Genomic DNA, 23,965 nt, shown 5'->3' on the forward strand with positions numbered 1-23,965 from the left:
ATTTTAGATATAAGAAACTAAGGCTCTGGAATTTTAATTGGCAGGATTGACACTCAAGGGGAAAAGGGAAGGTGATTTTTTTTCTAATTCTATTGCCTAGCCTTTCAAACAAATAGAATCGCATTTTTTAAAAACTAAGCTTAGGCTGTATATGGAGGAAAAAGAAAACTGAAACGTAAGAGCCATCATCAAATGAAATATGGAAAAATATTCTGAAACCAAAGAGCCATATGACAATGACCACTGGTAAAGCATTGGAAGGTAGACATAATACACAGTGTATGAAGAAGTTTTTGTTTTTTAATCTAGGATTCATAAAATTCTTATTAAGCAATTTCTCTAGTGATGGCTTTGTCTAAATCCATGGCTATGAGACTATCATACTCACTATAACACGTGCTTTTTCTTTTTTATATGAAGGCCTAGATATAAAACTATTGCTGACACAAAACTATGAAAAGGAGTTAAATTCCATTCTCTAACTTGTGTTTCATTCAGGCCACATTTCTGTTTGATTACTGATTTTGTGGTTGTAGTTTTCTCCTTTGATTCATATAACTGATGGTTTGACAGCAGCTCCTTCAGTTTTGCTGCGTTTTTCTTAGTGATGAATATGAAACTAGGTGTTGAGGGAATCACTTGATCTTCAGGATATCAAATTCTCTTAATAATAAATTACAATGAAAGTCTATGTTCATTAGGAACCCTCGATGTATACTTAACTTTTCTAGTGCCTTGGTGTTTGCATTATGTAATAGTATATAATTTTACTAATGTTTAGTTTCAATCATACTTTACTCAAGTAATATGCAATTTTAATTATATTTTAAAGTTACTCTTTTCCAAAACTTCCCTGGATCACTCTTAAATTCATATATAAATTATGCTTAAATAATATCTCTTAAAATCATTAAATTGTTTCTATTAAATCATTTTATATGTTGCAATAAATGCAAAAAATTACCAAAAATGTTTTTGTTTATTTGTTTGTTTTAATATTTTCTTGTTTTATCAATCTCTTCTGTTGTCTGATTGGATTTTTATCTACAAGTACTCTACTTATAAGCAGATTTCTCCTCACAAGTCCTTTCCACCAAATAAAGAAAGTATTTTCTCTTTATAGAACTCATTGGGAACAAACTGTATTTTACAAGTATTATTAGATCTTTTGCTGTGACTCACTCCCATGCAGATGGCACACATCTGAAGAGGCTCTGTTCTAGCTAGGAAAGATCCAGCTGATGCTCTGAAAAATTATTCTCTCTTGGTGAAAAGTTAGCTTGCTACTGCCTTCCCTGCTGCATTATTAAACACGAAGGAGCGATTCCCTTAATCCCAACCATCTGCTCTTCCCCTACTAAAAAGTGAAAACATCCCCTTGTGTTTACAAATGTTGCTGCTAAAGCTTCACAAATTCTAAGAGATGGTTCTGAAATTTCTGTATCTACTACAAGATCAAAACAAAATCCAAGTCACCATAAATCTGTAAAAAATAAACCAAATTTATATCACACGATAAACCAAACCGTGTTTTAATGTAATACAATTATATTTAAACTGCAGTCTCAGAATGTAAATTATTTTAGCATCTCAGTATAATATTTGCATTTTAAATATACCCTTACTTGTCCAGACTTGCAAAAGTACATATGCTAAGGAAATGGATCATCTTCAATTCTTTTTCATTTGCACAGATTGCATACTGCTCAGAATTTTAGCATCAATAAAGGTTCAGTTTCACTGATATTATAAACAAAACAAAACATCTGACTGCTCAGATGAATAACAGACTGAAAACCTCTAAACTAAAAAAGAGGAGACAATTGTAATACACCAAATTTTTTATTTTCAGGAAAATTACTTATATTCAAGTATTGTTAGGCAAAAAGAGTAATATTACTGTGTAGCAAACTCTTATTTTCTCACATGAGGTTCTGCAAACCAGAATCATCTTAGCTTAAGAGCTCCAAAATACTAATCAACCAAAAAATATTACAATAAAAGAAAATGAGTTCTTAAATATTTTAATTTGATGATCATTTTTTTAAATATTAGATATAAGGTAACCTAAAAGTTCTTCCTAGTTCTCTTTTGCTTATAGTAAGAACATATTTCAATTAAACATATTTGTTTTATAACTTTTATTTTAAATTTTAGAGAGAGAAAGGAGGGAGGGATAGAATTTGAAACCTTGTATATCAAAACAATGCTCTTACCAACTGAGCTACCCAGTCAGGGCTAACATTAAATTTATTTTTGTTGACAGCCAATTGCTTTAGCTTTCTTCTAGGACACTGTCTTTGTCAGACCAATTTTCATTTTGCAAAATGTATTCCTTTTATGCTTAACAAATAATTCCTTATCACTTAGGTTCCAGACCCTTTTCACCCATTTTTTCTCTCAATGACATTCCTTTAATTCTTGTCTCTACACTGTTATTTTAAATTCTATAACAGTTTTGAAAGTATTCATTCTTATTTAAAATGGAATTCATATAATTAGCTGTTGTATTGTCAGAGTACCTAGTAAATAAAAGTCTTTGTAAGTCTTTCTTCAGATATTCTTTCAAATTACTCTAACATACCATGTGTTTATTATTCTAGTCCATTTACTTGTCCTGATTTTGCTGCTTTCTGAAAGTTTGCATTATTTAGGTAATGAGTTCACTATGGTCAAACACAATGAAGCATTTGCCTTCTCACATCCACCACACTTGTTACCTTAAGACTTCAATTCTTGATATTTATGAAAAACTGTTTTCTATACCTTGGCATGATCTTTGGGGACATGTGAAAGGCTACTATGGTATAGATGTAATTAGCAAAATATATTTCCCTAGACAATGTGCCAGTCTTCTGGTTGGCTCTACCTGTCTGGTGAACTTTATAAAAAGGCTCCTCTCTATGTGAATTATCAATGATCACCAAATTAATAGTTTCATGTTAGATTTATTCTCATCTAAACCAAATATATACTCCCTGAGCCTGTTCTTAAAAATATCTGTCAAAAAAACTGTCTTTTTTTTTTTAATCCTCACCCGAGGATATCATTATTATTATTATTATTTAAAATAAATCTTTATTGTTCAGATTACAATTGTTCCTCTTCCCCGCCCCCCATAGCTCCCCTCCACCAGGTTCCTACCCCACCCTCTGCCCTTACCCCCCTCCCAGTGTCCTCCTCCATAGGTATACACTTTTTGTTCAGTCTCTTCCCGCACCCCCCACTCCCCTTTTCCCCCGAGAATTGTCAGTCCACTCCCTTTCTATGCCCCTGATTCTATTATATTCACCAGTTAGTACTGTTCATCAGATTTTTTATTCCCTTGGTTTTTAGATTCACTTGTTGATAGTTACCTATTTGTTTTTCATAATTTTTATCTTTATCTTCTTCTTCCTCTTCTTAAAGAATACCTTTCAGCATTTCATATAATTCAGGTTTGGCGGTGATGAACTCCTTTAGCTCTTTAGCTTTTTCTTATTTGTGAAGCTCTTTATCTGGCCTTCAATTCTGAATGATAGCTTTGCTGGGTAGAGTAATCTTGGTTGTAGGTTCTTGCAATTCATCACTTTGAATATTTCTTGACATTCCTGTCTGGCCTGCATAGTTTCTGTTGAGAAATCAGCTGACAATCATATGGGTGCTCCCTTATAGGTAACTAACTGTTTTTCTCTTGCTGCTTTTAATATTCTCTCTTTGTCTTTTGCTCTTGGAATTTTAATTATGATGTGTCTTGGTGTGGTCCTCTTGGATTCCTTTTGTTTGGGGTTCTGTGTGCTTCCTGGACTTGTAAGTCTATTTCTTTCATCAGGTGGGGAAGGTTTTCTGTCACTATTTCTTCAAATAGGTTTTCAGTATCTTGCTCTCTCTCTTCTTCTGGGACCCCCATACTTCTTATGTTGGTATGCTTGAAGTTGTCCCAGAGGCTTCTTACACTATCTTCAACTTTTTGTATTCATTTTGCTTTTTTCTTTTTCAGAGGAATGTTTTTTGCTTCTTGGTATTCCAAATCTTTGACTTGATTCTTGAGATCCTCTAGTCTGCTTTTAGGTCTCTGTATAATATTTTTTATTTCAGTCAGTGTATGCTTTATTTCTAGTTGATCCCTTTTCATGTCCTCGAGGTTCTCATTTATTTATCGGCCTTTTCTAGGAAATTCTTGAAAAACCTTATAACCGTGGTTTTGAACTCTATATCCAGTCTTTTGTTTTCCTCCATTTCCTTTAATTGTGGCCTGCCTCTTTGTCTTCGCATTTTAGATGCTTCCCTGAGTTGATGGAGTGGCTTTGTGTGCTAGGTGTCCTAGCAGGGCCCAGTAGCTCAGCCTCCCCAGTTACCTGTGGTGGATCCTCTTGGTGCACCCCTTGTGGGCTGTATGTGCAGTCTTGTTGTAGTTAAGCCTTGCTTGTTGTTGGTATCACTGCGGGGAGTTGATCTCCAAGCTAAATGGCTGTGAGTATCAGCAGTGTCTCTGCTGGGAGGGCTTCTGTGCTCAGCTTGGATGGGGCGGGGTCTCAGGTTGGTGCAGACAAGCTTTGATTTCCTGTCAGCCCCCCCCTAAGAGGGCCTTGTTTTCCGTATCCCGCAATAATGGCTGCGCGCACCTCTGAGAGAAGGCTGCTCTCGAGTTTCGCCTGTTGCCAGACAGGCCGGCTTCTCCCCCACCAGAGCTGGATATCAGTGTGGTTGGGAGGTTTTGTTTTTCTCCCGAATGAGAAAGCTAGCCACTGGGAGGGCTTCTGTTCTCGGCTTGGATGGGGCGGGGTCTCAGGTTGGTGCAGACAAGCTTTGATTTCCTGTCAGCCCCGCCCTAAGTGGGCCTTGTTTTCTGTTTCCCGCTATAATGGCTGCGCCCCTCTGAGAGAAGGCTGCTCTTGAGTTTCGCCTGCTGCCAGACAGACTGGCCTCTCCCCGACTGTTGCTGGATATCAGTGCAATAGGGAGGCTTTGTTTTCCTCCCGAATGAGAAAGCCAGCCGCGCACTTGGTGCCCGCCCTCTCCGCGAGCCTCGAGTAAGCTAGTCGTGTATTCAGCCGCCCACCCTCTCCGTGCTCACAGATCTCCGCACCTCCACAGTTCCCGAAGCTCAGCGTCCCTTTCTCTTTTATTCTAGTTGTAGAGCATCCGCTCAGCCAGCTTTCCGGTGGTTCTGGAGGATGTCTGCTCTGTTTTCCAGTTGAATTTTCAAAATTGTTGTGGTAGGCAATAATTAGGTGTTTACCCTATGCCACCATCTTGGTTTCTCCTCAGGATATTATTATTTTTATTACTTTTTTTTTTTAAGAGAAAGTGGAGGGTAGAGGGAGAGAGAGAGAGATTGAGAGAGAGAGAGAGAGAGAGAGAGAGAGAGAGAAACATTGATTGGTTGCCTCTCACAGGCGCCTCTACCAGGGCCAGAGATTGGAGGTACTTGCTCTTGACTGGTAATCAAACCTGAGACCCACAGGTCTGCGGGCCAATGTTCTAACTACTGAGCAAATGGTCAGGGCAAAACTGCCTCTTAAGATAGACTTAAGATCGTGTTTCTTTTTTCTTATCTCTAATCTTGGAGCGGTACTCATTTCCTAATTCTCTACTTTGCCCCATGCTACCCCTGTGGCATTTTACCTTAAATCTGATGTTTATTTCCATTTATATATTTTACTCATTTCTTCCATTAACGTATTTTCAATAATGTGTTCTTACTTCTCCTTTGTATTTATTGTCATTTTATAAATTTTGAACCTTAACTCCATCAAGTTTCATGTCATTTGGTCAGAGTTTTCGTGGTGATTATAATTGTTTCTATTTTCATGATAAAAAGAGTATCAATGTATTTCTAGATAACAAATTTTTCAACAGAAGCCAAGAGAAAATCACATGTATGCAGCAATGTTACTTTTTGTGTTGTCTTTATATTTTCAATGTGTATATTCAGGGGTTATTGTCATATTTATACATCAGTACAAGTTCAAGACCAAATGGTACACCACCATAAGGGATGGTGAAACACATGGCTGGCGCATAAGGAGGACCAGTGTGAGGTTCTGGAAGCAGATGTCAGAAGCATGATTATAGCTGGTTATAGTTAAACTGTCTTGTAGCTATTCAATAATGGAACTTATTATTACTTTGCTGTGCCTTCTACTGGACCACAACTACTTTCTGAATAAAATGATTCAACTAAAAGCCATTGCATCTAAGTAATTTGGCTGTTAGTATCAGGAGCTCAAATATTATGGCAGGAGAACTAGGAATACACAGGATCTTTAAAATGAGGTTGCAACTCTCACTTCTGGGCAGTGAGTCAAACAAAACAGCAACGTAGTAAAATCCAATGTTCTTTACAGACCCCCTACACACACACACTAGCACCCAAACACATTTCTATCCTTTAGAGTAGTCTCTCACTACTTCCCTAATCAAAATCGTCCCTGGGGACTCGCTCCGATGATCTTTCTAATATAATTTATAGCCCTTTAACCCTTCTGTGGTATTTATATTTTATTAGGGATAGCATTTTGGAAACATAAGACTTAAAAGAATGAACTTTTAGCAGTAAAATATTTAATGCATTCACCATTAGTATGTGGAATGGACAGGCATTCAAAGACTCTGGAAATCCTATCATGTGGGGAGTTACTCCCACTCAGTGTCCTGCTTTTACAGTATAATCTAATTGGTCCTCTGAGCAGGGGCACTATTTACATGTACCCTAGTGTTTGCCCTAATGCTGACATTCACCTTTGCTTACGGCCTCCAAATGTAGTTAAAATAATCCCCCTAGCATGCTGTTGCTACTGGAAGCACATGTTTAGCTCTCTGATTTGCTGAATAGGACTGCATAAAAAAAAATATGGTACAAAGCAAAGCTAAGATGATGCTGAGGTACTTAGATGAAAATAGACAGTTTTGCAGCAGATTGCCTAACATATTGGCAGTTCTCAAATCACATCTCAAATCAGATGAAATAAGTTTCAGAAAGTTATTTAGCATGAAGAATACATTATTATATTCAACATATAAAATGTTAATGCAGATCTACTGGCTCTTATTGCTGTTTGCCTACCGTCTTCCCTCCTGCAACACTGCTATCATAAACTTAACTGTCAGTGTGGGGTGAGCACTCTCCCTCCAATCAACTAGCAGACATACTCTTTAGACATCATCTCTGTGTAATTAACCACACGTAGGTCACCTTCCTGCTTTATTGAAGTCAAAACATCTGTTTTAAAATAATATTTTCTATACACCTTCAACAGTGGTCAGGCTTTTAACCAGTGTTGGTATCTTCCTGTTACTTGAATTTGCATTTTTGGTAATATTTTATGGCAATTGCATTAAATTATGTGAAGAATGCATTATTTACTGTGACATATTTTATTTCTGAAATAAGTCAGCTATGGAATTTACAAATGACCTATTCTCAAAATTTTGTCATTGAATTGAGATCAATTCACCAAGTTTTATGAGCATGCGATTTCTTGTTGTCATTGTAGGTATCTATCTCCCAGAGGGGACACTTCATGGGTAGCAAATAAGCCCATGAAGTAAAGACAGCCATTTGACACCAAGTTAAAGTGGGGGCACAGGGTACAAAGAAACGTGCACACTCCAGGATCATAGGAGGTGAGTAGTAGTGTCACCAGGAATTCTAATCTTGCCACTTTAGTATATGCTCAGTGGCAGGTTATATCAAGGCCATTCCTCCTAAGAATATAAAATCTGAATTCATAACTTAAGACATTTCATTCAGTATATGGATGAGGTGACACCCAGCTGGATTATTTAGTTCATTGAATAATATGTAATTTAGGAATACACCCTAGTTTTACTGGAGCTAATAAGTCCTTTCTGTGTGCTCACTTTTTTCATGATGAATTAATAATGTCTGCCAGGAGTAGCTGTATTTTTGTCATCTGGGCCTTGGTTTATGTCTAACTTTTTATTTTTTTCCCCCGAGATAAACACCTAGTAGCTTCTCCTCACAACACATTTTCAGCCATGCACTACCTTAGCCACTTTATATACAAACGTTTTTAGTCCTCTTGATTCCCAATGAGGTAGGTATTACTATGCCTAATTTCAGAATAGAAAACTAAATCTCAGCAAGATTTCTGTACTTAAGATTAGAATTTGCATTTGTATGGCACCAAAATCGCTTTATCACAATGAATCCCAGGTTCTATCCATTCTTCATTGCCCCCACCCTCATGTACTGGAATCTCCATTTGGCAAGCCCCCTACCTTTCCTAGGGTCATACTCATGGTTGTCTATGGGCTAAAAGTAGTTAACTCCTGACATAGTGGAAAGCCATTAGGCCTACACACCAGAATGTGAAGGCTATTTTGGGTTACTTAGTTGGCATAATGCTTGGATAACTTTTCTCTTTTGTAATAAAATAAAGTTATTCAGAGATGATACCGAATACTGAATTATCAAAATCATCTTAGATTTAGAATGAAAGATGTTATTTATTGAAGTTGTGTGGACAATTTTGGGTATATGGTATATCTGCATTTTTTTTGGCTTAATTAATAGATGTGGGCTTAAAATAATCATGTTTGTATTATTTTAATTGATATTTGTACTTCCAAAAATAAATTTTATTTTCAGCTAATGTAAAAATTGAGATCTCTGTAACATTACATATTTTCCATATCTTTTATAACAAAATCTAAATGGGAAAAACAGTTTTATTATGAAATATTGTGTTTGTTCTTATCCTATTTTACTTTTTCATTCACATTTTCTTTAGGAGAAGTAGATTTTATTTTGCATAGAAATTCTGTGTGCTTCTTATTTTTTTTTCCTACAAATTGCTTAGAACTTGGTCTATCCTGGATAAATGGAGAGTGATCCACCCTAAGAAGTCTGTGAAACAGTTTTGTCTCAGCAGGCTCCATTGTGAAAGCCCAGCATGAGCAAGGGGAGTGTGAGAAAGGCCATGCTGGAGCAGACTGCTGCCGTGCATTTTAAATATTCATTAATTACTACCGGTAGATTTGGGTAAAATACTGGACAAATGTGAACAGCAGGAACATCAACCACACTTTAATTAGTGGTGGCCCTCCAATACACAAAATCACAGATTGTAGGACAAAATTCCTAGAAAAAGCATGGCTAGGTTTAACTTTTAGATGTGATTCATTAAGCAGTATCATATCCATTAAATGAATGGTATCATTTGTGTTTATATGGCTCAAGATTTACTAAGAGCTTCCACACACATATTATCTCATGCGATCTTTACAATAGCCCTGTGGGGTAAACAAGGACTATATTTTTCTTCTCATATTATAAAATCATAAGACTCAGCTTCATTAAGCAACTTATCCAACATGGTAATTAAAAGAATCAGGATTCAAACTCCTATCTTCAAACTCCAAATCTAATACAATGGATTATTCTAGTTTGGGTACTATCTTTAAAAATCAATTGCATTATAAATAGAGATACACAACAAATCTTGATAAATTTCTAAAACTACTAGGTTTGATTTGACTAATTGTACTTCAAGTTTATTCTCCAAAAAAGCTTACATTTAATTGATAAAATATTTAGAGTTTCTACAAGGAGTTATCTTAGAAGCACAGCTTTGAATTTCTGAGATAATGATACAAAATCACAGTTTTCTGAGAGCTGAAATGTAACTTTCAGACATTACTAGCTGAGCCAGTCTCTCTCAGAACCCATAAAAAATTTAAAATATTGTGCTTTCCTCACCAAGGACACTATCCTGTTTCTCTCACTTGCCTTAAAAAAACAAACAAAACAAAACAGAATTTTGGCTATGTGAACATCTGAATAAAAAAAGGGGTGTTACTTTTTCACACAAATATAATTGGATATCACCAGTTGATTGGCGCTGACACCTTAAATGTCACATCTTCAGAGAAGTAGGGAAATCCACTTAACCCCTTTTGATGACAAATACCATAACATATTTATAAATATATAATACCATAGCATACATTTATAAACACATAAATTATAAAAATCCTTTTATCCCCTTTTGATGACAAGTACCACAACATATATTTATAAACACATATATTTTTATAAACACATTACTAAATTAGGTTTTCGAATCATTTTGCATTATTGTAGATGGCACAATATTATTTGCATATATATATTTTTTTAATTTTGAACTTTATATCTTAGTATAACAAGGAACCTATGTAGACATGATTAAGGTAAAAGGATTAATTTCCTATAAACTGAAATATACAGAATGTTCCCAGTGGAATATTATCAGCATTCCACTGCTTGCTTTTCTGACACCTGAATTTTTCTTATTTTTGTTGAAATATGTAAGGCTCTTAGAACTAGACCATTAAATATCATGACTACAGTGCATACATCTCCTTGTGTACAAATTTATACAAATGCTGGATGATCTTTAAACTAAATTTAACCTAAATAGCTCCTTAATTATGGTAACAAATTAAAGTTATTGCTGTCAGATTTCAATAACATGCCATATTACTGTATTTTAACCTGAATGAAAACCTAGTAAAATATCTAATTCTGCCTTCTAACTATTTACACAAAATGAATTAAATGGATTAAGACTTCATTAATCCAAGGACACTTCAAATATATTAAGCTGCACAAATCTCAGAGTCTTCAGAGCTCTTACAACAGTAGTTTTGGCTGTTATGTTGGTGATATGCAGGTTCACAGACTGCCAAGGAGTACCTTAAGTACGCAAGAACTTTGAAAATGTTCTGCTTAAAGTTCTTAAAGTTTAGGAATTCATTTTAATTACTTCTTAAAATACAGTAAAAACAAAAACAAACAAACAAAAAAAACCCTATATTTATTGAGCACTTCTTATGTATCAGACAATGTTTTTACAGGTAAGCAGTTTATCTCTTTCAGTCCTGAGCACTTTTCTTGTTAGGTAGCATTACTTTTATTTTGCCAATGAGGAAATAATTGCTTAAAGAAGGTACACAAATGACTTGCCAATGATCACCAAGACAAATGTGAGTAAACAAGGATTCCACTCACTCATCTCTTTTACTCTACTAGCTTCCCAGCACCTGTTCAAAGACCACCCAAGATAACTAGCTCTCCCATGCTGATAACCCTACTTTAAGTGGTTGCTATAGATTGAATTGTGTCACTCTCAAATTCATATGTGACAGTCCTGCCCCTAAGGTGACGATAATTGGAGATGGGGCCTTTGGGAAGTACTTAGGTTTAGATGAGCTCCTGTAGGTGGAGCAGTCATGATGGATAGTACCATTATTAGAATAGGTATCAGAAAAAATTCATTATCTTGCCCTAACCGGTTTGGCTCAGTGGCTAGAGCCTCAGCCTGTGGACTGAAGGGCCCCAGGTTCGAGTCCAGTCAAGGGCATGTACCTTGGTTGCGGGCACATCCCCAGTGGGGAGTGTGTAGGAGGCAGCTGATTGATGTTTCTCTCTCATCGATGTTTCTAACTGTCTATCCCTCTTCCTCTCCCTCTCCCTTCCTCTCTGTAAAAAAATCAATAAAAAATGTTAATAAAAAAGAAAAAAAAAGAAAAAACTCATTATCTTTCTGCAAGCTAGGAAGAGAGTTTTCACCAAACCTGACCATACTACCACCCTGATTTAAGACTTACATCCTGTAAAAGTGTAAAAGAAAAAAAAAAAAGTAAGTACGTAAGTCACCCAGTCTATGGCATTAAGTTATGGCAGCCCAAGTTGAATAGGAAAGTGCTCATGTATTACTTTTGCAATAATAGTTTCAAAATATTTTGTATACTAAACATACCAACTTAATAATTTATAATCTACTTGGACACTTTTGGTTTCATTTGTTTGATTTACCTACTTATGATTTCAGGCTTATTGCAACTTTTCCTGTTTTGTCTTATTCTATTAGTCTTGTTTATTTTTAGTCCCAATATATTACCGAGTCACTCTTTAATAACAACTACAAATTAAATACCTTCATTTGAAGTTCATCTTGACCAGACTATATACCTAAAACTTTTGGTTCACCTTTCTTTGAAGCCTATATACTCATGAAGATCACTTACTACTTGCTAATGTCTAATTGTCTTTATTTGGCTCTATTTCTGTCTAGAAATGTTCATGTCATTATCAAGGAACTTGGAAATAAAGAGATGGTAGCACAGCTTTCTACATATTAACAAGTTCATTCGGCTCCAGGGATTATTGGGCAAGCTCTCAGCTGTTACAGGGTTCAATTCTAAAATCTTCTTAAATAAAAGGTAATTAAACAAAGGATCTTTGTTATCATATTGCAAATACAGAAAATAAGTCACTGTAAAAATAACTACATTTCTTGAAACATGCTTTTTTTCCTCACCGATTCTTTCATTCTCTGTTTCATAAAGTCCTAATCACCCTCAAAGACCTTTCCTTTTCTTTGAAGACATCCTTGACTTCTTTAGAAAGGATTTGTTCTAATTTTTATAAGCTTCTGCTGAGCACTTATGACAAGAGATTAATTATTTTATTTATATAAGTCTCATCCTTTAGATATTAGTTTCATTTCTGAAAGGGATGCTTTAAATATTTGTGTACAATATATAGTCTCTTCGTGGTTTGATGGTTGATCTAATGAATGAAAGAATGCAATGCAAATATTTTATAAAAGCATTCAAATATAGATATTAATTACTACTAAAACAGATTAGATAAAATGTAAACTCATGTAATTAAAATAATTCCAGAAAAATAAACACATTTCGAAAATGTATTGTGAAAAGAAATTATTTTTAAAAACCTATGGAAACATTCCACATAATGATGATTTATGTCCCAAGTAAACAAGTCAACAAGCAAAAACAAAGCAGAAACAAAAATCATGCTGGGTATATATAATAAACTACTCTCTTAAAATGCATGTGTATAGAAATCTACACTTTTATAAATGGTAATGAATCTACATTTAAAAGTAATAATAATAAGTTAAAATATTCTGAGTACTTCCCATTGGCCAAATCTTATCCTAAACAACTTTACATTTTTTCAATGCTTAATTATCACAAATAAAATACTATACTAACACAAGGCTATGATAAACAAAGTTTTGGACATTTGCAACATTTTTTAATTGGATTTGCTACATATTATAGTTTAGCAAAAATATAAATTCATTAATGAAATAATATTAGGAAAGTCACTTGATAAATTCGCATTTATAAAGAGTCTTTTTTGATACCAGGAAAGATAGCAAAAATAGGTCAATATTTAGGTCAATTATACCAAGACCCTCCCTGGAATAAATCATATCTATATTTGAAAAAGGAAATTTGATTAGTAATTTATTCAATGCTAATTAGTTTGTAGCCACAAGCCACCTTTACCACCCGCATCACCCCTTCATTCCAATACCTTTGGGTTGGTTCCATTCTTATTCTGAATGTTGTTTAACCTAAAATGTCTTTAGGGGATAATTTTCTAACCACCTTTTAAACTACCACCCACAGTTTCTCACAAACTAAGATGCATCAGATAAGTTCTTTTTTCTTTTTCCTAAATGGAACAAAGGAAACACCAAAACATAAGTGATAAGTAACTTCAAACTTTCTACTGGTGATATTGTTCCCCTACACTTAAAATGGTAAATTACATCTAAAGTATGGTTGATGGCAATGTAGTGAACAATTGAAATGATTAAAATAGATCAATAATAACCTAAACTATAAATCCCGAGTTTTAAAATTTCAAATAACTAGTAGTATAAACAGAAGAGATAATGGTACTAATTATTTGTTTTTCTGAAAATTTAAATGTTAAGCCATTGACAAACATTTATCTGAGTGGAAATTTATTTCTATTCAATTGTAGACCAATAGCTCAGACTGATGACTTCCTCCCACATATTATGTAAGTGTATATATATATATATATATATATATATATATATATATATATATATATACTAGAGGCCCAGTGCATGATTGAATCATGCACATGTAGGGTCTCCTACACGCTTTCGCTTTTCACGGTGGAGCTGGGTGCCTGTCCGCTGGTGTACCAGGCCTTTCAGAAGCCTCCGGCTCGGCGGAGGCTTCTGAAAGGCCTGGTGCCGGAGCAGACAGGCACCCAGCTCCCCCACTTTTGATGATCCGCGGCCGCTGAGGGGGGCTACCCTGCTGTTGAGAGGCGCAGGGGCAACAGCCGCTGAGGGGGGCTGCTGCGGACACCTGGCTACCCTGCCGTTGAGAGGCGCAGCTGAGTGTCCATGGCAGGCCCCCTCAGCGGCCGCGGATCTGGCCGTTGAGAGGCACAGGGGGCGGGAGTCCCGCCCCCTGCGCCTCTCAACAGCAGGGTAGCCCCCCTCAGTGGCAGCGGATCCGTGCCTCTCAATGGCCGGATAGGCCACCCCGAGTCCCGCCCCCCAGCCTCCCGCCGCCCAATCGTGGGCATAGCGGAGTGATGGTAATTTACATGTTACTCTATTATTAGATAGGATATATACACATACTGTGGGATGTATGTGTGTACACACAATCACGTGCACACATAAGTACATAAATATATTTAGATAAGTTGGAGACATCATTTGAGCCCATTTTTGTTTTATTTGTACAGGGCCATCCATTATTTTAAATGCCGGAACTGACTCTTATAGTATCACTTCAATAATTTCAGTAACGTAATTTTCAAAATAATCTTTGTTTATTGAAATTATCTTTAAAAACCTCGTATATTCAAGTTGTGTTATGTGTGAACTTCATTTTGTAAATAGGGCACAGTAAAATATTTGCTATATGAAAAGTGTCTAGCATCTGGTAGAACTTTAACAACTGCCTTATTGTGAGGCTGCAATGACCTAAAACCTTTGAAAACATTTTGTTTTTATTGTATTTGTTACAATGTGACATCGCTTTCTCATTTTCCCCACTAGGAGAAATGTCAGGCATCCCCATTTGACAGATGTAAAGACTAAGGCAGCAAGCAGAAAAGAGACTTGTCAGCTACTTGAGTCAGAAAAAAGGGAGTCTTTTTATCACCCTGTCATCTTCTGACAGCCAGCCATAAGTCATGCTTTACACAAAAGGAAGGTCAGCCAGGGACTTTTGAAAAATTTTGCTAATACACAGATATCTAGTGTAATAATGTCAGTTATAATGAGATTTTGCCTGAGCTAGTTTCTTGGAAGTAATCAAAGCCAATTTAATATCAATCTATATTTCCATATACCTTCTAGGTTTTTGGCCTATGACATTGTTTCACTAACTTTAAGACTTAATTTTACCATCGTATTCTCAAAATTAAATGTAAGTTTAATTACCTGGAATAAATCAATAGCTATTCCATTTCAGTTTAGCAAACTTGACTCTATCATTAAGCAATGGATAGTCAAGGAATTCTATGGCTACATTCACATTTTAGACAAGTCAGTCTGGTACCTAGAGGATGAAGTTGCTAGTTAGAAATGCCACCTAAGAGGCTGTTGCAGGCACAAAGTGAGAGATGGCCTGGCCCTACAATCAGTGATAGTACACCAAACAAGTGTGGGGGAGCTAAGGATGAGAAGTAAAAAAGAGACTCATAAAGGCAATGAATGCCTGGGATTTAATAGGTTGCAAAGGAAATATAGGAAAAAGATGGAAAGTAGGAAGAATGATGGTTTGTAGGAAGGTTTTACATTTTTAAATGATTAGATTTTCAACACTATATATCAGGTTCATGATTCAAACCTATTTACTCAGATCTATTTATTTATTAGTTGATTTAGATAAAATAAAACACAACTTGAAAGTAACTTAAAACTTTTATCAGCTATAGACTTTAACATCTCACATTGTGACTTAATGCTTACAAAACAGTGGTTCTCAATGACATCTTGGTAAATTCAAAATACAAATAAATATAATGGAAAGGTACGAATGCCTTGGCTTCATATTCACAGATGGGAATAATAAAGTTGATATCAACAGCAATAGACATTAGAAACTAATCACAACTAAACTATATCTATATATAAAAGCCTAAGCATCCAAATGACCAGAATGACTGGTCACTAGGACACACACTGACCACCAGGCGGCAGATGCTCAACCCAGGAGCTGCCCCCTGGTGGTCAGTGAGCTCCCACAGCGGGAGTGCCACTCAGCTGAGACCAGTCCCAGCGGCCCACCAGCCCTGAGGCAGCCACTCCCTCCCTCAGTAGTCCTGCAAGTCCCATCTCCGGAGAACGGGCCAGGCACCTACAGACCAGTGCCACCAGCATGATCCCAACAGCGCTGCCGGCCTCCTGAAAGTCGACCTCGGGCACTGTGGCAGCGTCCCCTCCCTACATGCTCCACAAGGAAGACGCAATAGAAAAGTGGCCACCCGGTGGCTCCCGACAAATGGTGTGAAGGTCAGCGGGATGGATCCAGATCCTGGGCCAGCAAGGGCATCCCACCACCCACCAAAAGGGCTGATCGCATCTTCGCACCCCCACCCCTCTCGGGACCCCACCTGTGCATGAATTTGTGCATCAGGCCTCTAGTTTAAAATAAAGGTGGCATAGAACAGAATATCCAATCTAATTTAATTTAAATTGAAATTTATGGTATTCAAAAATAAGAATATAATTATCACTTCCTCCTTTATCAGCACACACAATAACAAGTTGCACAATCACATTCCATTGCAAAGTATCATGAGTCTATTCCATGAAGAATAACTAGAGAAAGTGATGCTGATGAATAAATTATAGTTTCAAGTGCTTGAACTGCATATAAATTTGCCTTCTGGAGAGCTGTTGAACGAAAGAACTCTAGAGTCTTAATCTATTTAGATTATTTTTTAAAATGTATGGTCTTTACCCTGTTTTTAACCTCACTTAACTCTCATTACAAAACATCTCTATCCTACCAGTGTGAAAACCTATTTTACAGAAAAATCCAATGCCCAATCACAAAATGATACCACTAACAATCTGTTCATTGCTGTGGTAGAGGGTTAGTGATGAGTGGTTTGTCTTCTGATTTACCTTTTAGAATGTTTTATTTGTGCTTTTAGCTTTGTTTTAAAACTAATCCATAATCATCAGCACATCTGACATTGCCAAATTCCCATTGTCACTGTGAATGCTACATGGGAAAAATGAGAAGAGATGAATACAGAAGGTTTATATAAATCCTCTAATATTAGAGGAGGAGATTTCAGTGGAACAGAAGAGCTGATTTGGGATACTGGATGAAATATGCATTTTCTAAATAAAAAAAGCATTGTTTTCTTAGAAATGCCATTTATTTGTCTAATTTTACACAGAGCTCTTTATAAAAGAAGTATAGCAGATTATTTAAGAAACTTTACTTTAAAATTAAAACAAAAAACCCACAAACTATAGTCATCAAATATTATAATGCTAAATTTAAGACATTTAAAATGTTTTTAATAAGATAACATTAAAAAACTGTTGTCATTTAAATGTAGCTAATTAGAACTCTAATTTGTAAGTGGTTTATAATTGGTGAATCCACAATGTAAATGGAAAAACCCACTGTAAGTAAGCAAAAATGGAGAAACAATCCATGAAACATTCAAATGGATTATATAGACATCACTGTCTATATAGAAAGTTCATTTTTCTGAACTTGACATTGAGGAGAATTTTGTTACAATGATCTTTATTATCATTAACATAATAAGATGTTGCCCACAATTATGTTTCATTTGTTGTTATCTCCTTTGGGTGGCTTTTGGGGAACATTAAAGGCTATTACAAAGCACAATAGAGGAGATTTTTTGTATGAAATAAAGATAAAATTATTTCAAACTGTTGGTTTTGGAAGAAAGTACAATTTTGAAAAAAATGTGCAAATTAAAATTGGACTGACAACTCCTCAATTTGAAAAATTAGAACATTAAATCCAAATGAATAAATAAACAAAAAGAGCCACAAGGTCTTATCATTTTATAAAATAAGACAATACTTCTAAGAGAATAAATACATTTCATACCAACGTGTGTGTGTGTGTGTGTGTGTATGTGTGTGTGTGTGTAATCTCAACATTTTTAGTGTCTTTTGGGAAGTAATGCTTTAAACTCATATTTAAAAAAAATTAGGTTAAGAAACTTAATAGAATCTATAAGGTAGGAATTTAGATATGATGTTTCCAGGGTTGTCAGGTATTCTTCCTTCTCAAGTAAGGCCATCAAGTGCCTTGAATCTGCAGGTACTTTGAATTCTTTCTCAGATACGAGGACTGTATGTCTGAAGTTCTAGGATAATACCACTAGAGGGTACCCTTGCCTAATTCCTCAGGCAAATGGTGATTAAATAGATTATAGTTTCTAAGAAAACATCTTTTTATTGAAATATATAATTTTACCACTTATATATCTAGTTTTTATAACATATAAGTTATGTTTAAAACAAAGCTGGCTATCTTAGGAATATAATAGGAGGTTCACATAATTCATTATCTCTATAATAATGCAAAGCCATTTACATAGCTTTTTTTTTTCTAAGCACTGTGGAAATTGTGTTAAAACTCACAAGTCTTTATAGGAAATATATTTTTCCCATCTACATGTCATAAATGAAGGAGCTAAAGTTCATAGAGGTTAGAGATGTTTAGAGCTCTTAATATTTAGACTCCTGTGTACATTTTGAGTGTCCTCTTATTTATTTATGTATTTATTTATTTCTCACTTGAGTTTAGTTTTTCATTGATTTGAGAGAGAGAGGGAGAGAGAAAGAGAAACATCAATGTGAGAGAGAAACATCGATCAGTTGCCTCCCATATCTGCCCAGATCAGGGATCGAACCTGCAACCTGGGTATGTGCTCTGATTGGGAATTGAACCCTCAACTGTTTGGAATACAGGATGATGCTCCAGGCAACTTAGCCACCCTTCTAAGGCTCGAGTGTACTCTTTAGTCCTAAATTCGAGTTATTCACAGTTTCCTGAAAAAATTTATCTCACATATTTGTGCATACCATTTAAGAATCATATTTCTAGTACATTCCCACTTGCACTCTCACATCCTTTCCCTCATTCAATAGAGTAACATCTTATTGTCCTTTAGGTACCATCTCAAATTATGTTTGTCTTTGAGGAAACATATCCTGCACACATAATCCTTAAATTACATACCATAGAGTTTTCTTAAGTTGTAAGTTTCCATTATAATACGATCAAGCATATAATCTCAGATAATTAATGCAACATATCTATATCATGTCAAAGATATAGTCACTATTATCTCCATTTATCTTGCATGAAAAATTGAACAAACCATTAGATTATCAAGTTACTAACAATTGTTTTTAAAAGTATATGTTTGGTAAGTCAAAATTTATTAGTTCAAGGGGTCTAATCAAAAATAAGTTAAACAAAAGAAAAAGATGAACTCATTTAGTACTTGTAAAAGACAATTCCAGGAGTAATCGCTTAACAGCTGCCTACATCCAGACAGTGTGCCACTTTCTTTCTCACTGTTTCTGCTTCATACCCTGCCTCGCACTGGCAGGAAAGAAAGGACCTTTACCTATTAAAGAGTTAAATATCCTCACAGGAGGCAGTTTTAAGAAGAAAGAGACTCACTCCTCTAGCATCCATTTAATCTCAATGAAAGACTCTCTCGTCCAGCTTGGGTAATGGGTCCTCCATTTGGAGAAAAGGATCGAGCTCCAGCATTGCCTAGGTCAGGGCCAGGTGCCCCTTCCTGTGGCCAGAGAGTGTGCAAAGTACACTAATGAGTCACTTCATTAGAAACACCTGGCATGAGTGAGAGCAGAAATCTCCCGATGTGTACATGTGGCTTCTAATATCAAAACTGAGAGATAACTCTGCTCAATGCATAGCTAACGAAATAGAAGATGCAATCATGGGCTTTCCTGTTGAGCATATATTTTCTTTTGTACATTTACCAAGTTGGATTTTTTTGTTTAACTTGGGTCTATTTGAATGTTTCTATGCTCTAAATGAGATGAAGCCACTAAGTCCTTGAAGGTGAGTAATGCCGTGGGAAGCTGAGCAGTTTGTGGGTTCTGTACACGATTCAATCGGGGAACACTTTTTGCAGATGATCCTGCCTTGGAGATATACTAGGAAGACATCCCTGTGACTTTGCATCATTTTACAGAATTGGAACAGTGTAAGGGACTGACAATAAGTGGACCCAAAATGAAGAGAATAAACTAAGTTGCTAAAGGCAAAGCATACTTACAGGCTAAAATCCTCATTAGCAGCACAAAACTAGAAGCCAAATTTCTGCTATCTTGGTAGTACCCCAGCCAAGGACGCACTAATTAGACAGGGAGATAAACTGTCTTGTGAAAGCAAACCCATCCTTTGTTTATGATTAGGCACTGAGTGACGGTGCTGAGTGAGCATCAAGGTCCAAAGTCCCATTAGCACAGAAAAGAGCAAGGCGGTGTCCAAGACTGAAATGCTCACCAAGACTGAGCACCAGAAATAAGGGCTTTGGACTTCCACTGAACAAAGTCTGCCCCCCACACAGGTAAGGGAACCAGGTAAAGTGAAGTGGAGGGGTGCATAGTGTGATAAAGCGAGATATTGTATGGATACACCGAGGCAGAATCTGGAATCAGTGGTGGCGAAGCAGAAGCTGAACTTTACTTACCTCTTGTGTAAATTACTACGATAGACTTTTTCCCTTGTTTTTAATTTTTCTAATTTGTTTTGAATCTTTTGGGGTGGCATGTTTTAATAAAATTATATAGGTTTTAGGTGTATGATTCTATAATACACTATCAGCATATTTTATTGTGTGTTCACCACCCCAAATTAAGTATCCTTCATCACCATTTATCCCCTCTTTACCCTCTTCTACCCACCCTCACTCCCTTTCCCTATGATAATCACCACACAGCTGTCTGTGTCCTTGAGATTATTTTAGTTTATTTTTTTAATTTTTTTCTTTGCTTTAACCCCTTAACCTCATCTTTGACAGCTGTCAGTCAGAAACTATCTATGAGTCAGTTTCTAAATCCTGGAAGAAAACATACGCAGTAAAATCTCAGACGTTTCTCATAGCAATATTTTTTCTGATATATCGCCTCAGACAAGGAAAACAAAAGAAAAAAAATAAACAAATGGGACTACACCACACTAACAAGTCCACAGCAAAGGACACCATAAACAAATTAAAAGACTGCCCAGTAATGGGAGAATGTATTTGTCACTGATTCATCTGATAAGGGATTAATATCCAACATTTATAAAGAATTTATAAAGCTCTACATTAAAAAAAAAACAATCCAATTAAAAAATGGGCAAAGGAGCTGAATAGACACTTCTCCAAAGAGGACACACAGATGACAAAGAGACATACGAAAAGATGCTCATCATCACTAATCATCAGAAAAATGAAAATTAAAGCCATCATAAGATATCACTTCACACCTGTCAGAATGGCTGTCATCAATAAACCAACAAACAACAAGTGCTGGCGAGGATGTGGAGAAGGGAACCCTTGCGCACTGTCAGAGAAAGACAAACACCATATGATTTCACTCATACCACACATTGCACCTAATGAACAAAACACAATAGGCTCTCACATGGTTTCAGTGATATGGTGGGGATTGTGGGGCCTGGTCCCTGTGAGTGGAAATGTCATACAGAGGGGTACGATAAAATGACTAGACATCGATAGTCACAGAGGTTCTGCAAAGGGTAAAGCAGGAAACAAGATTGGATCAACTTGTAGGGTCTCAGCAAGCCACTGTACGTGTCATGGTTTTATTATAGATATCTTGGATCTGAACTCTAATCCAGCTACTACATTTTATGCACAAAATGTGTACAAGAAAACATACCCTCCAAAGATCACATATTTATGCAAGATCATAACCTGAATTAGAATTCAAAAATCTCTAATCCAGTAACTTTCACCATATCTTATTACTTACAGAGAGTAAAGACACAGTCACTAAGGTCACACAACTTTCTACATTGTATTGTTACTGACATTTGGGTTATGAATTAAATTACTATTATTGTCTCAATGAACTCTTTGCCATTTTGGGCAATGAGATCTTTTCCAATAAAATATTTTGTTTGTGAAAACCTTGCTCAGAGTCAGGCCTGTGAACCAGCCAGAGCACCATGGCAGGCGTGTGTGGCAGTGTGAGAGGAACCAGCTTTTGACAAGTTTGCACCACGTGTGAGCATAAGCTAGTTGTTCTTGGCTCAGGAGGCGCTGGAAAATCTGCTCTGACTGCACAGTTTGTTCAAGGAATTTTTGTTGAAAAATATGATCCTACGATAGATTCTTATAAAAAGGAAGTTGAAGCAGATGCACACGGTGAGGTAGAAATCGTGATACTGAAGGAACGGAACAGTTTACAGCAATGAGGGACTACATGGAAAATAGACAGGGCTTTGCAATAGTTTATCCCATCACAGCTCAGTTCACATTTAACGGTTTACAGGATCTGAGAGGATGGGTTTTTCGAGTTAAAGACATCGATGGTGTTCCAGTGATTCTGTTTAGTAATAAGTGTGACACTGAAGACAAAAGGGTTGCAGGAAAGGAACGAGGTCAAAATCTAGCAAGACAATGGAACAACTCTGCATTCTTAAAAATCCTCTGCAAAATAAAAAAATAAATGTTAATATGATTTCTAGGACCTCATGCAGCAAATTAACAGAAACATTCCAGTCCCGGGAAGCCCGGCAATGTCATTGTGTCAGTTGCTTAACATACTAAATGCATTGTAGCTCTGAGCCAGGTCTGGAGAACTGTTGCCCAATTAAACAGTGCCAGCCTTCCAAGGTTGCTAAACCTACCAGCATCTTAAAGGGACTTTCTGGGTGGTACCCTCTAAGAGGCGGGCGGAAGCCACTACATCAGTTTCCACATTCTAATCACTTTCTAGTATCACAAGAGAGACTATTACTTATAAACAGTCCTAGATCATGCAGCTGGTAACACCAGAGGCTACAATCCACTCTTACTGCTGAGAGACATATTCACCCACAAATGTGTACATATATGGGAATGGCGTACCATATGCTTGAACATGCCCCATACTTAGCATTGGAGAGTACAGTAATATAAATCCTAAAAGCATGACTACTTTAGCATAATAAGAGAAAGTCCGAAGAGCTCCTACATACACTACTCCAGATAACTTCCCTTCCTTTATAGTTGTAACTTATTGTAATATATATTTATATATTTATAAGAAAGTCAAGGTCATTACCATTGTATTATACAAAAAAATGCTTTGATTAACATAGCTTTAAAGTTTGTTTGTTTTTAATTTTTAAAAAGCCTGTGGATACAGTGATCTTGTCTTTATACAATAGTCCTTTCAGTATAATGTCTTAGATTAAAGACGTATCCTTTAATATCAGTTGGGAAGAAAACATGCAAATTTTTCAAATCTCTTATTATATGTTTCCTTTTTTGTTTACATAGGGAACACTATAGTTGTGTGTACAGTGGGGGTCTACAACAAGAAGTGTATATTTTCAAACAGTTTTTTTAATTTTTTAATATATATTTTTATTGATTTAAGAGAGGAAGGAAGAGGGAGAGAGATATATAAACATCCATGATGAGAGAGAATCATGGATTGGATGCCTCCTTCAAGTCCCCCACTGGGGATTGATTCCACAACCCAGGCATGTGCCCTTGACTGGAATCGAACCTGGGACCTTTCAGTTCACAGACCGACTCTTAATCCACTGAGCCAAACCAGCTAGGGCAGTTTTTTAATGTTTTAACAATTTTTGTAAATCATGTTCAAGCTTCTGCAGCTGTAGCTTCTCATTGTGAATCCCCTACTTGCTGGCATAAGTATATTTGCAATACGAAATATACATGATTGGTATTTTTCTCATGTGTAACATTTCAGTTGAGATGTTAAATGGTGGACAAGTACGGTGGCTGTGAGTGTGGGAAGTAATTTTAACCATGTGTAATTGATCCCAAGACCTAAATTGCAGTAACTATTGCTGTTTCATTTAACACTCTGTAGGCATTTACATTTGGGTGTCTATTCAACAGGGAGTCACAGTATTTAAATTGACC

General features: G+C 36.2%; 1 protein-coding gene and 1 pseudogene across 8 annotated transcripts in view; one reads left to right on the forward strand and one right to left on the reverse strand.

Annotated features, from left to right (window-relative positions):
- The window catches only part of CADM2 (cell adhesion molecule 2), a gene marked incomplete at its 5' end in the record, with an annotated part of 1,250,256 nt that overhangs the window by 526,307 nt on the left and 699,984 nt on the right, over positions 1 to 23,965 (reverse strand). The window lies entirely within an intron of this gene.
- On the forward strand, positions 19,557 to 22,647 carry LOC307097231 (ras-related protein Rap-1b-like; annotated as a pseudogene). Its single transcript has 3 exons — positions 19,557 to 19,603; positions 20,876 to 20,933; positions 22,102 to 22,647. The product of its transcript is annotated as a ras-related protein Rap-1b-like (transcript).

The sequence above is a fragment of the Cnephaeus nilssonii genome (assembly GCF_951640355.1).
Source record: "Cnephaeus nilssonii genome assembly, chromosome: 3".
NCBI classification, from domain to species: Eukaryota; Metazoa; Chordata; class Mammalia; order Chiroptera; family Vespertilionidae; genus Cnephaeus; species Cnephaeus nilssonii.